The following is a 13,914-nucleotide window of genomic DNA, read 5'->3' as shown; positions in this document are numbered from 1 at the left end:
ATTTGCTGCCAGGCTCTGCGATTGTTACTAAGAAAGTGATGGGAGGAGGGTGTTGAGAGAAATAAGATGCCAGGACAGGACACAGTCACAGAGAATTCAACATTTAGGATTTGAAAAGAAGATCTGGAACATAAGCTTCTTTCATGTTCCAGGCTTCTCTTAATTACTATGTTTGAGACTTGGGATTTATGAAGAAAGTTCTATTCAAAAAGACAGTTTGCACTTCATTATAGAAAAAGTTCAGAGTCCCCAATGTACCCTCTAGTTGCAACCTGAGTCATTTGTGGAACAGCTGTATTAAGTGGAGAGGAGAGCTATAATTGGTTTATAAATGTGTGTTGCATCACATATTAAAGCAGTTGCTGCTGCACAGGCTGACAGAGAAATCATGAATCAGAATCTAAAGTTCTAGAATGATGTTTGTGAACCAAACCTCGCAATTAATTGTCCTTAATGGCATTCAACAGCTAGCTCTCACCCCCAGACCAGCCTCCTATTGCATCACCCAACATGCAAATTAGTGGAACCTGGAAGCTACTCATTCCAGACTAAGATGAAAAAGCTGATGAAAGAGATTGCTTCCAGTCACTTTATTATAGCCTTAGACCTTTGGTGAATATTTGCTGTATTGAAGATTTCCCCTAAGAATCAATAAATCTCAATAATGGCGAAGACTTATCTACATCTTGTCCCATGCCAGTCAATGTTCTAAGTGTTTTTTACATATTAAATCGATTTTATGTCACAACAATCTTATGAGGGAGAGGCTAGTACCCTTATTTTACCAATAAAGAAGCTAAGGCACAGGGAGGATTGGTAATTTACCCAAGGTCACACACCCTTAAATGGTAAAGACAAGATAAGAACCAAGGTGGTTTGGCTCCATAATCTACACTCTCAACCACTATGATATGCTGCCTGTTAAGAGAGGATGCCACCTGAGTCATGCTAAGCTATCCGTTTGCACAGCCCCCCTCTGTTAACCATGCCTGATTCCCTCCTCCCTCCCTCTTCATTCAGGAGGTTCTGAAGAAAGAAGCTGCTTTCTCTCTTGCTAACTATAGCAATGAAGCCTTTGACCAGACATGAGCCAATGGGCACATCAGCCTTTTCCTGACCTCCCTAATTAGCTCAGTCCAGAGCTGTGACCCAGTAAGAGCCAGTGAGTCATGACAGGACATTTTCTGAGGCTTCTGGGAGACAGAAGTCCTGTGTTCTCTCCTGGTTTTGGTGACAGGAGCAGATGTGGCAAAGAGCTGCTACAACCCTTTTACTGCTATGAGGGGAGACTACCCGATGGGGCGTCAATAGAGAAAACAGAAGAAAGAGAGGGACCCAGGTTGTGTACCAGGGGATGACAGAGCACAACTCCAGGGAATCACCAAGAGTACATAGTATTGGGTTCATGACATGGAATATAAATGAGACCCCCTGGAGTTGGGCAGGGTAGTGCACTAGACCCCGCTTATTTGTGGGAGATGAGTTCCAAGACCCCCAGTGGATGTCTGAAGCCGCAGATAGTACCAAACCCTATATATACAGCAGTACTACATTTTTTCCTATGCAATCACATTGTGTAGAGTGGGTAGCATATACAGCATTGATATACTGGACAAAGGTATGATTCATGTCCCAGGCGGGATAGAACAGGATGGAGGGGGATGGCTCAAGATTTTATCATGCTACTCAGAATGGTGCATAATTTAAAATTTATGAGTTGTTTATTTCTAGAATTTTCCATTTAATATTTTGGACTGCAGTTGACAGTGGATAACTGAAACCACGGAGAAGGAAACTGCAAATAAGGGGATACTACTGGAGTGCCATCACCTCATTTGAGCTCTGAATCTACCCATTCCTGAAGTGTCAAATACCCTGGTTTGGTTCCTTGAGCCAATATATACCTTTTTAAAAGTCAGTATGAGTAGGGTTTTATGACACCTGAATCATAATTCATCCTAATCAAAATAATCTCAATAAGCCTAGTTAAAGCCGAACCAGAAAGCCTATTGGTTACCAGTGCTATGCTGGAACAGTAAGCTTGCTGATCAAAGATGAAACCATGATTCAAGGCCCTCACCACGCTAAAGAACAGAGAAAGAGCCAGGAACATATTTCTAAAATTCTCAATCATTCTCAGGTTTTACATTTTTATACAAATGGAGGACAGCAAAAGCACAAATGATCCTTCAAAACTGCTATTAATGGGGCTGGCCCGTGGCTCACTCAGGACAGTATGGTGCTAATAACACCAAGGCCACGGGTTCGGATCTTATGGTGGGATCCTGAGGGGAAAAAAACAAAAAACAAAAAAACTGCTATTAATGGGTTCACTTTAATATTTACATTTAACTCTTGCTAATGTTAAAATGACTTTGAATGCTATCTCAGCAGGGCAGAGAGTTATGGCCCAGAGTCTGCTGAAGATGGGGCAAAGTCAGCTAGGCATCAAAAAATAGCCAGGGGACCAAGCTAGTGGAGAGTGGCGAAAGGGAACTTTAGACTTATCTATGTGTTAATCTCTTATAAAGGAAGGTATGTATAAATTATTCACATAATTAAAAATTAACTTTTAAAAATGGAGTTAAGGGGCCGGCTGGTTAGCTAAGTTGGTTAGAGCACAGCCTTATAACACCAACGTCATGGGTTCATGATTCCTGTACTGGCCAGCTGCCATAAAAAAAAAAAAAAAGAGTAAAAAAAAGTTGGAGTTAAAAGACAACTCAAATAACTATGCTCTCTTAGATGAGTGTTATACCTTTTTTTTTAGTAGTAGTGGAAGTCTTCAAATGACACCTTCTGTGAGACACCATAGTAAACTTTTATTGTGTTTTGCCTTCTTTTGGTGTAGAATTCAAAGGTATAATAGCCTGCTTCCTTCTTAAAAGCAACAATAATAAAATAAAATATACAATAATTACATTTAGGGAAATTTGGGAAAGTACTAGGGACAATATTAGAGAACTATTGCTAAATTTGTAGGTATGATACAATGGTACTGTAGTTCTGTAGTAGAATGTTCTTATTTTTGCAGATACACATTGAAGAATTTACTATAATTTACTTCAAAATGCTCTAGCAAATATATATATATGTATAAATTGGCACCCATTTCAGCAGCACATATGCTAAAATTGGAATGATGAAGAGAAGATCAGCATGGTCCCCACACAAGGATGACACGCAAATTCATGAAGTGAGAAAAAGAAAAAGAAAAAATAATTGATTCCAAGCCACATTTTGTTATTTTCACTTTTTAACTGAGGTATAATACATAAAGTATTATGCACAGATTTTAAGAGTTACAGTTAAATGAGTTTTGACAAATGCCATTACCCTATTAAAAGACCGAATATTTTCCCCAGATGATTTCTTCCTCTCTCTTCCTAGTCAATCCCCTCTCCCACACTGTACTGAGGGAATAACCTGTTCTTTTTTTTTTTTTTTAAAGATGACCGGTAAGCGGATCTTAACCCTTGACTTGGTGTTGTCAGCACCACGCTCACCCAGTGAGCAAACCAGCCATCCCTATATAGGATCCGAACCCATGACCTTGTTGTTATCAGCACCACACTCTCCCGAGTGAGCCACAGGCCGGCCCCAATTGGCCCCTATTCTTCTATTGTGGGGTGGGGGCTAGGCAAGGGACCCTGGGGCTCTGAAATTTTGGTCTTCTCTCAGTGTGGGAGAAATAAAGATACTAGTGTCCTTGGGCAGGCCCTGGCTTGTTGCACTTCACCTGTTACCTGCCTGATGGAGACCACATAGAATTTATGCATTATTGGTCATGCACTATTAAAAAGATTCTTGGGACTGACCAATTAACTCAGTTGGGTAGAGCGCGCAGTGTTATAACACCAAGGTCAAGGGTTGGGATCTCCATACTGGCCAGCCACTAAAATAATAATAATAATAATGATAATAAAAAGATGCTTGTAGTATCAGCAAGACAGTGTACTAGGAAGTTCCAGACCTTTGTTCCCCCAATGGAAATGTTAAACAAAATAACTAAAAACTGGCTAAAATAACTTAACAGAAGCTTTGGAAATCAGTCAAAGTACAGCAACTAAATGAATGTCCAATCAAGAAAAAAAACACATTCAAAATTCCATGAAGGAAGTTTCATGGCATTTTATTTGCCTTTGCTCCACCTCCTCCTAGCTTGGCATGGTGTGGTTTAGAGGAAACAGCAGATTGGTCTCCAGTTCTGCTACACCTCTCGCTGTTTAACGGAGACAAAAAAAAGATTACTCAAAGCAACATGAATGCAATGAGAAGCCTGAAGGGACTGCACCTCAGCAACTCCTCTGTTAGAAGGAGAAACTCGATCCAGCCCCGAACCAGTTTTTGTCTTCGTTTTTATTGTAAAGATGAGGAAATTACAGGAAAAGAACAGATGGTTAATCAATCATAGTAAGAACATAAAGAAATTGGCAATGTAGCAATCTTCATTCATGCATGCATGGCTCAAAATAGTTTAAACAATATACCATCAAAAGAGTCATAAATCTAAGCTATGTAGCATGCAAAAGAAACAAGACAATCATTAAAGTGCCTAACTACTTAAGAAACTCAAAGAATCAGCTTAAAGCAAAATGTGGAACAACCCCCCTGTACTAACTAGTCTAGCAGAACGTTCTTGGAAATCTTTTTTTCTTTTTTTTTTAATTTTTTTTTTTTAAATTTTATTTTGTCGATATACATTGTGGCTGATCATTGCTCCCCATCACTAAAACCTCCCTCCCTTCTCCCTCCCCCCTCCCCCTCCCCCCCAACAATGTCCTTTCTGTTTGCTTGTCGTATCAACTTCAAGTAATTGTGGTTGTTATATCTTCTCCCCGCCCCCCCCACCGGTTTTGTGTGTGTGTGTGTGTGTGTGTGTGTGTGTGTGTGTGTGTGTGTGTGTGTGTGTGTGTGTGTGTGAATTTATATATTAATTTTTAGCTCCCACCAATAAGTGAGAACATGTGGTATTTCTCTTTCTGTGCCTGACTCGTTTCACTTAATATAATTCTCTCAAGGTCCATCCATGTTGTTGCAAATGGCAGTATTTCATTCGTTTTTATAGCTGAGTAGTATTCCATTGTGTAGATGTACCACATTTTCCGTATCCACTCATCTGATGATGGACATTTGGGCTGGTTCCAACTCTTGGCTATTGTAAAGAGTGCTGCGATGAACATTGGGGAACAGGTATACCTTCGACTTGATGATTTCCATTCCTCTGGGTATATTCCCAACAGTGGGATAGCTGGGTCGTATGGTAGATCTATCTGCAATTGTTTGAGGAACCTCCATACCATTTTCCATAGAGGCTGCACCATTTTGCAGTCCCACCAACAATGTATGAGAGTTCCTTTTTCTCCACAACCTTGCCAGCATTTATCGTTCAGGGTCTTTTGGATTTTAGCCATCCTAACTGGGGTTAGATGGTATCTCAGTGTGGTTTTGATTTGCATTTCCCGGATGCTGAGTGATGTTGAGCATTTTTTCATATGTCTGTTGGCCATTTGTATATCTTCCTTAGAGAAATGCCTACTTAGCTCTTTTGCCCATTTTTTAATTGGGTTGCTTGTTTTTTTCTTGTAAAGTTGTTTGAGTTCCTTATATATTCTGGATATTAATCCTTTGTCAGATGTATATTTTGCAAATATTTTCTCCCACTCTGTTGGTTGTCTTTTAACTCTGTTAATTGTTTCTTTTGCTGTGCAGAAGCTTTTTAGTTTGATATAATCCCATTTGTTTATTTTTCCTTTGGTTGCCCGTGCTTTTGGGGTCATATTCATGAAGTCTGTGTCCAGTCCTATTTCCTAAAGTGTTTCTCCTATGTTTTCTTTAAGAAGTTTTATTGTTTCAGGGTGTATATTTAAATCCTTAATCCATTTTGAGTTGATTTTAGTATATGGTGAGAGGTATGGATCTAGTTTCATTCTCCTGCATATGGATATCCAGTTCTCCCAGCACCATTTGCTGAAGAGGCAGTCCCTTCCCCAGTGAATAGGCTTGGTGCCTTTGTCAAAGATCAGATGGCAGTAAGTGTGTGGGTTGATTTCTGGATTCTCTATTCTATTCCATTGGTCAGTGTGTCTGTTTTTATGCCAGTACCATACTGTTTTGGTTATTATCGCTTTGTAGTATAGCTTAAAGTCAGGTAGTGTTATGCCTCCAGCTTTATTTTTTTTGCTCAGCATTGCTTTGGCTAAGCTTTTTTTTTTTTTTTTACTTTTTTTTTTTTTTTTTTTTTTGGGAAATCTTAACTCACAAATTTTCTCATCATTTAAGTTTTGTTGTATTAAGGGTTATTGCCCTCAGAACAATCCCTGTTTTGCTTCAATTCCCTTGTTCACATTAAAGGCTTTAGACCTGTGTAAGTTTCCTTCTCACAAAATCTTCCAATGAACCATTATATTAACAATCAGTGTATACTATACGATCCCTTACCTAAACAGTGATTAGAGTGTATTTGGTTGGTTCTTGCCCCGTAACTGTGGGCTCTTGCCTCCTATCCAAGGACTTTTGTCCCATGCATGCATTACCTAAAAACCCTATACTAAAATTCAACTGAGAATCAACATATATTTGATTAGAATTGATTCAGTGGGCTCTTGCCATCTAGCTGTAGGCTCTTGCCTCCTATCTGAGGACTTTTGTCCCATACATGCATTGTCTAAAAACCCTGTCTAATAATCAAATAGGAATCAAGATTTTTAACCCTCTACACAGTTTACTTCTTCAAAGCAGAGAGAACAGAGTGGGCTTAATTTTCAGTGTTCTAACCCATCTAGGGGCTGCCTAATTGGTCTCTGTGTTACCTGTGTCAGCTAACTTAGAGCTCAAATGGCCGAATATAGTACAGCTCTGGCTAGGAAAAGCTGCAGAAAGAAGGCATGGCTCATGAAAGCCGCATGGGGACTACAGACCCACAGATACTTGGGGTAAACCATTACTGATTGAGGCATACAAAATTACTAATTGAGCTGTCATGTATGTGGGGGAATCAGGAAAAAAGCACACACACAAACCCAGGGAAGACCCATGCTTAGAAAAAGCCTGAGAAGACATTAAACCTTTATACTGAGATAATCAGTGAAGTTCTTCCACTGCACAGTCAGTCTCTAAAGATTGGGAGAGGTGGCTGTTTTTTCAAATGCCAAATTTTCAACAAAAGATCACAAACCATACAAAACAAAACAAAACAACAAAACATGACCCATACAAAGGACCAAAATAAATCTCCAGAAAGCATCTCTGAAGAAGCACAGGCACCAGATTTACTAGACAACGGTTGAACAACTGTCTTAAATATGCTGAAAGAGCCAATGAATAATACAAACAAAAAACTAAAGGAAATAAGGAAAACAATACATGAAAAAAATTAGAATGCCAACAAAGAGGAAGAAATTATAAAAAAGAACCAAACAGAAGTTCTGAGGCTGAAAAATATAATAAGTGAATTGAAATTGTCACTAGAGGAGTTCAACAGCAGACTCAAATGGGCAGATGAAAGAATCAGCAAAGTTAAAAATATGTCACTTGAAATAATGTCACTTGACTCTGAAGAGTGAAAATAAACAAGAATCAAGAAAAGTGACAAAACCTAAGGAACTTATGGGACTCCATCCAGTGGATCAGTATGCACATCATGGGAGTTCCAGAAGGAGAAGGGAAAGAGAAAAGTGTAGAGAGCCTATTTAAAGAAACAACGGATGAAAACTTCCCAGATTTGAGGAAAGCCATGAATATATCAATTCAGGAAGCTCAATGAACTCCAAAGAGAATAAACCCAAAGAGACCCATACTGAGAAACATTATAATCAAACTATTGAAAGACAAAGACAGAGAAACTCTTGAAAGCAACACTAGAGAAGCAATTTATCACGTACAAAGGATCCTCAATAAGGATCAGCAGATTTCTCAACAGAAACCTTGTAGGCCAGAAGGCAATGGGATAATATATTTAATGAGCTGAAAGAAAAAAACCCATCAGGAGAGAATTCTATATACAGCAAACCTATCCTTCAAAAACAAGGGAGAAATTAAGACAATTCCAGATAAACCAAAGTTGAGGGAGTTCATTATTACTAGACCTGCCCTTACAGAAAATGCTAAAGGAGTCCTTCAAGTTGAGATGAGGTGGCCCTAGACAGTAACTCAAAGCCATATGAAAATATGAAGTTCTCTAATAAAGGTGAATACACAGACAAATGTGAAAACCAGTATTGTAATTTTGGTTTATAACTACACCTGTGGGTTGGTGAACACATCAATGTGCTGGGATAGTGGCATGCCCAGAGAGGGCATAGAGGCCCTGTGGCTCCCTCACCCTCCCATACCTTGCTGTATGCATCTTTTCCATTTGGCTGTTTCTGAGTTGTATCCTTTATATAAAACTATAATCATAACACTTTGGTAGTTCTGTGAGTCATTCTAGTGAATTACTAAACCTGAGGATGTGGGTCATGGGAACTCCCTAATTTTTAGTCAGCTGGGTAGAAGAAGTGCATGTAGCCTGGGGTCCCCACTTGTGACTTGTGTCTGAAGTGGGAGCAGTCTTGTGGGACTAATCCCTTAAACTGTAGAGTCCTAAGTTTGAGTCTTACCTCTGCCATACTAGCTATGTGATTATGACAAGTAGCCCAACCTCTCTGCACACCAGTTTTCCTCTCTGTATGATGGGGATAATAATAATGTGTGTCATGGTGTTGTTCTGAGGTGTGTATGAGTTGATGCAGTAAAGCACTTAGCACAGTACCTGGCACATTAAAAATGCTCAATAAATATTAGCTATAAGTTTAATGATAATATTAATAATGAAAGTTTTGTGACAGGCCACCCTGGTGCTAACCTCAAATTATAGGTAATATTCTAGGCCAATATTTGTGCCTGTTTGTCCAGTGATAAAATAGGAAACAGATATCCTTTCTTGAAACACAGAGGGGTCTGAAGAATAAGAACTAGAATTCAAAAAGTTAAAGAATAAATAAAAATTACAAAGCATAAGGACTACAGTATTGCAGAATTATTGCATAATTATTTTTTCTCCTAAGTTTCTAAGTCCCCAAACTATTTTGTAAGCTTCTTTAAATGAGAGATTCTGTGGCCTTACGAAGAAAATATCTGGGAAAATTTGACAAGCAAACCATTTGGAAATATTGATTTAAGCCATTGCTTAATATTTTGCCTGTGTTTTGGGGCTCTCAATAGCTGAAGTCACTGAGTTTGCTGCTAAGGATTTTCTTTCTACTAGTCCTTTGGACTGCTTCTGAAATCATCCCCAAATGTCTTCCATGGCAGAAGGAAAAGTTAGAGTCCTCATATCTCTATGAGGCCAGGAAGCAAGAAATCAAGGAATGTGGAACAACAAACATACTCTGAATGAAAAAGGTTTTATTTGCTCATAAACTTATACAATTGCTCTTTCTCCTTCTCTTTTCTACCCCTTCTTCTTCTCATGCTCCAATACCACCTGGACTTAGTTGAGTGGGCTGATAAGACCAAAATGTGCCTGCCTTACTTTGAAAAATTATCAATGAAGTACTTAACTGTAAATGCTACTTTTGTGAAATGCCTTTATTTGGTTTCAATCTCCGTAAATTACGCAAATGTTGAACATGCCAATAGTCCGTGTATAGTAGCTTAGCTAAATATCACAAGCTTATCTTTAACTCACTTTGCACGTCATGTTGAAAGCTTACTGATACCTGTGTCCTGGCTGTTAGCTCACCTCAACTAATATTTGCCTGTTAGAGAGTTAATGATTTGCTTCAAAGATACTCAGAGCAGGAGGGATCTCCATGAAATCCCCCTAAACCTTCCCTTGAAAACTAGAACTTAACTTTAAAAAATTGAGTTCCTCATTTAGAATGAAAAACATGACAGACAAGGATGGGAGTTGACTAATACATGAAGGAGAGAGAGTATGAGAAAGGGAGAGAAAGATCCCAAGCCAATACCTCTTAGCACCCACAGAAATGGCTCATTAGCCATCTCTGAAACAAAGCCATAAACATTTTAATATTTACGTTGTTTCCTTTTTAAGCACTTTTTTTTTTTTTTTTTGATTGCTGGAGGGTTTGGGGATCCCGACCTGTGGCCTAGGTGTTATAATGCTATGCTGTTTCCCTTTTTAAATTTTCTTGCATTTTGCAGAAAATCCCTGTTCTTTTTTTTTTTTTTTTTTTTTGCTGTGGTAAAATATACATAAAATTTACTGTTTTAACCATTTTTAGGTGTGCAGCTCAGTGGCATTAAGTACATTCACATTGTGCTCTAAACACCACCACAGCCATCCATCCATCCCTAGAACATTTTCATTGCTCCAAACTGAAGCCATGTTCCCATTAAATAATAACTCCCCGTTCCTCTTCCCACCAGCCCTCGGCAACCTCTATCTTAATTTCTGTCTCTATGGATTTGCTTGTTCTTGGTATCTCATATAAGTGGAATGATACGATACTTGTCCTTTTGTGTCTGTTTTATTCCATTTAACATGTTGCCTTTAAGTTTCAACTATGTTGTAGCATAACTACGTTATGTGTCAGAACTTCCTGTCTTTTTATGGCTGAATAATATTACATTGGCTGTGTATATGACATTTTGTTTATCCATTTTTCTGTTAATGGATATTTGGGTTGTTTCTATCCTCTGGCTATTGTGAATAAGGATGTTACAAATGTACGAGAATCTGTTCACGTCCAGGCTTTCAATTCTTTTGTGAGTATACCCAGTGATGGAATTGCTGGATCGTATGGCAATTCTGTGTTTATCTTTTTAAATTTATTTTTATTTATCATTATTTTTAATTTTTATTATTTATTTTATTTATTTTTAAAAATTTATTATTCATTTAAAATACATTAAGCAAAAAGATAAATCAGTCACCCATAATTCCACCACTCAAAGATAACCATCATACCATACAGGCCAGTCACCAAAAAAAACCACAAAGAAAACACAAAGATAACCAATTATAGAGTGTTTATCCTTTCAGACTCTTCTCTTTCTTTCTTTCTTTCTTTTTTTTTTGGCGGCTGGTTGGTACGGGGATTGAACCCTTGACCTTAACTGTTGTCACCTTCGCTGACAGGTGTGGAAACCGAGGCTCAGTGAGTAGAAGCTGCAGCTGTGACTAAAGGAGTCAGGCTGGAAGAGGAGGCTGTCTTGTGTTCAAGCTTCTCAAAAGAGTAAGTAACTCAGAAATCAGGTAGAAATGCAGGTAGTTCTGCAGATGATGAGGCTAAGACTGAACAGGGGGATAGAACTGGCTCAGGGTCACACACGGGATTAATGACAACTTTGGAATTAGAATTCAGACCTCCCTTGTCTGGACTTTTCCAACCTTGACACGCCCAGACTAGTCCTGCAGCTGTGGTTCTCAAATTTTAGTGCATGTCAGAATCCTAACTAAAGGAGAATTCCTGAGCCAACCCACTCCTGGAATTTCAGAACCAGTAAGTCTGAGGCAAGTCTCTGGAATCTGCATTTTAAGCAAACACTCAGGTGATCATTGGATAACACTTTACAGTCACAGACCTAGACCATGAGCCAAGGCATTTGATTACTGAGAGCATTAACTTCTACCAGGCTCCCCAAGTGTCCTTGGTAGCACAGGACTAAGAGTTACCTTTGAAAGAGTCACCCAAGCACCCAGCCCAAGCATGACTTGGCATTCTGGGAGGTTATCTGTCCCTCCTGCAGCCCCACAGTGCCCACTTGCTCTTCTCAGAAGCGCCTCTCACTCTCTGTTCTGCTCTGTGGTTTTGTTTTGTTTTGTTTTGTTTGGCAGCTGGCCAGTGTGGGGATCTGAATCTTTGACCCTCTGGTTATTTATAAATGGCCCTTCCTGCTTCCAAGCACTGGCTCATCTAAACTCTTGGGGGCTGCCCTCACTATGCTTACCACACACTACCCGTCTCCTGCTGGACTGCAAACACTGCTGTATGAGAGCATGGACCTCATAGAATCTACTTCCTCATTCATTCAACAAAAATTTACTGAGAATCTGTGTGCCAGGTAATAAGCTAGGTGCTGGGGATACAGAAGAGCCTATCCACTTCCCAAAACCCACACCCTTGTGAAAGCCAACATCAGACCTGTTGGTGCCACAATTCATCCTCCTGAACCTTCCATTGTCCCTCTCTAAGCCAGCCTCCATGCAGCAGAATTTAAAACATAAATCTGATCATCTCACTTCCCTACTTTAAGCCTTCTAGAGGTTCCAATTATTCTTAGGATAAAGACCAAAATTCTTACATTCCAGACCTGGCTTGCTTATCTCTCTGACCTCTGTTTTCCAGGCTTGTCCTCCCTCACTGTTTGCCATGTGGTCACCCTGGCCTTCCTGGAGCTTCTCAGACCTCTAGGTCTACCGCAGTCCCTGGCCTGGGAAGCTGTCCCATCTTACCACTGACACTGAAATGGAGTGTGAGGTGCAAGATGGATATTAGGGATCAATTCCTGCAAGAGGAAGTGGGAGGAAGCAGGATTGGCCAGAGATAGATGAACTGTGTGTGATGCAGTCCTGACATAGCCTCAGCCAATCTGCTGGGGAAGCCCTGGAGCAATGGAAATGATCGGATTCTCATACCTCGCCTTGTTCGGTCACTGAATCTATGCTTCTCCAGTACAGTTAGACTGCTAGCTCAGGGAAAGCACATCTCCATGTCTGCCAGTACTGCTGTCCCTTATGCTTCCAGGCTTGGGTGTGTGAGTATATGTGTGTGTGCAGCTCACCAGCCACTTCATCTGGGAAACCTTTCCTCAGACCTCCGAGCTCTCATAAAACCCCATCCTTCTTCTCCTCACCAGTTATCACAATTTGTAATCACATGTTTGTGTGTGATTATCTGATTGATATCGGCCTTCCCTAAGAAACTATACGTTCTATGCAGGCAGGGACAGTCTATTTGACTCGTAGTCCCAGAACTTAGCCCATTGTCTGGCACATGATAGCTGCCCAATAAAAACTTGTTGAATTAAGGAATGAAGATGGGTACCATGTCTTGCAAACATAGGACTCTCTCAACTGTGTAGGTAAACAAGAGTTTGCTATGTATTTAAAGCTCTCCTCCAGCTTACAAAGAGGACATTCATGATCATTTCAATCGGGTTTTATCTTTAGAAGCCTGCTCCTACCCCACTCCCACCTGGTCTAGAGAGCCAAAATGAAAGCAAAGTTCATTCTATTACCACCATCATTATAACTACCATCCCAAAACTCTTTTAAGGGTTCGGTGCATTGCAATGGACAGCTCAAATTTCCAAACCCAGAGAGCTACACAAGACTGGTCCCTGCATGTGTGGGCTGCATGTGTGATTACTGGGTTAGTAATCACAATTCCTGCTTCTCCACTCAGCTGTGCCACCTGAACAAGTCACTTAACCTCTCTGACCCTCATCTGTAAAGTGGGGATAATATTGCTTGCCCTTTGGGACAGGAAAGTGCTTTGCAAATTGTAAGGTGTGGTTCACAAGAAAGCAAGGGGGTTTTCTTCTTATATAATATCAGAGAGACAGGTTGGAAGAGGACGTATTAGAGACACTAACAACTTGTTTTTTACAATGATGACATGGGAGCTCATGTGAGCTGGCTGTGTGCTGATGTTGTTTTTCCCCATTGTTCAAATGGATTTGTGCTCACCTCTCTAAGCCCTCTCTCCCAGCTTGCCTGTCCCTACTGATCAGGGGTGGAGATAACAGGAAGAACATAGTGCACCAACCCCTGGATGGACAGTTAGAGACTACATTTACATTACATGCAGGTCAAGGTTGAGCATGTTTTGGAGGTGGAGAAAGGTGTTTGTGTTTCTCCCTACCAGGCAAAGAAGGTGATAACATGACATTGTTGACCTAAGCTCACTGTGGGAGTATCTTTCACCTTGAGATTGAATACCTGGCCATTGAGACTGAGGCTGG

The 13,914-nt window shown here is 40.0% G+C and overlaps 1 long non-coding RNA gene and 1 other non-coding gene across 2 annotated transcripts in view; both read left to right on the top strand.

The window, feature by feature from the left end:
• The window catches only part of LOC134389608 (uncharacterized), a 28,666-nt gene extending 15,737 nt beyond the window's left edge, over positions 1-12,929 (top strand). Inside the window, exons 3-4 of the long non-coding RNA XR_010024705.1 lie at positions 11,087-11,183; positions 12,297-12,929. This is a non-coding gene — a long non-coding RNA (uncharacterized LOC134389608). The remainder of the gene's footprint in view (positions 1-11,086; positions 11,184-12,296) is intronic.
• LOC134389809 (U6 spliceosomal RNA) lies at positions 3,105-3,211 on the top strand. The gene has a single exon (XR_010024777.1). It is a non-coding gene; the product is annotated as a U6 spliceosomal RNA (small nuclear RNA).
• Positions 12,930-13,914: the final 985 nt, after the last annotated feature.

The sequence above is a fragment of the Cynocephalus volans genome, chromosome 10 (genome assembly GCF_027409185.1).
Source record: "Cynocephalus volans isolate mCynVol1 chromosome 10, mCynVol1.pri, whole genome shotgun sequence".
NCBI classification, from domain to species: domain Eukaryota; kingdom Metazoa; phylum Chordata; class Mammalia; order Dermoptera; family Cynocephalidae; genus Cynocephalus; species Cynocephalus volans.
The sequence above is the reverse complement of the archived record's forward strand: the minus strand, read 5'-3'. Positions and strand labels throughout refer to the sequence as shown.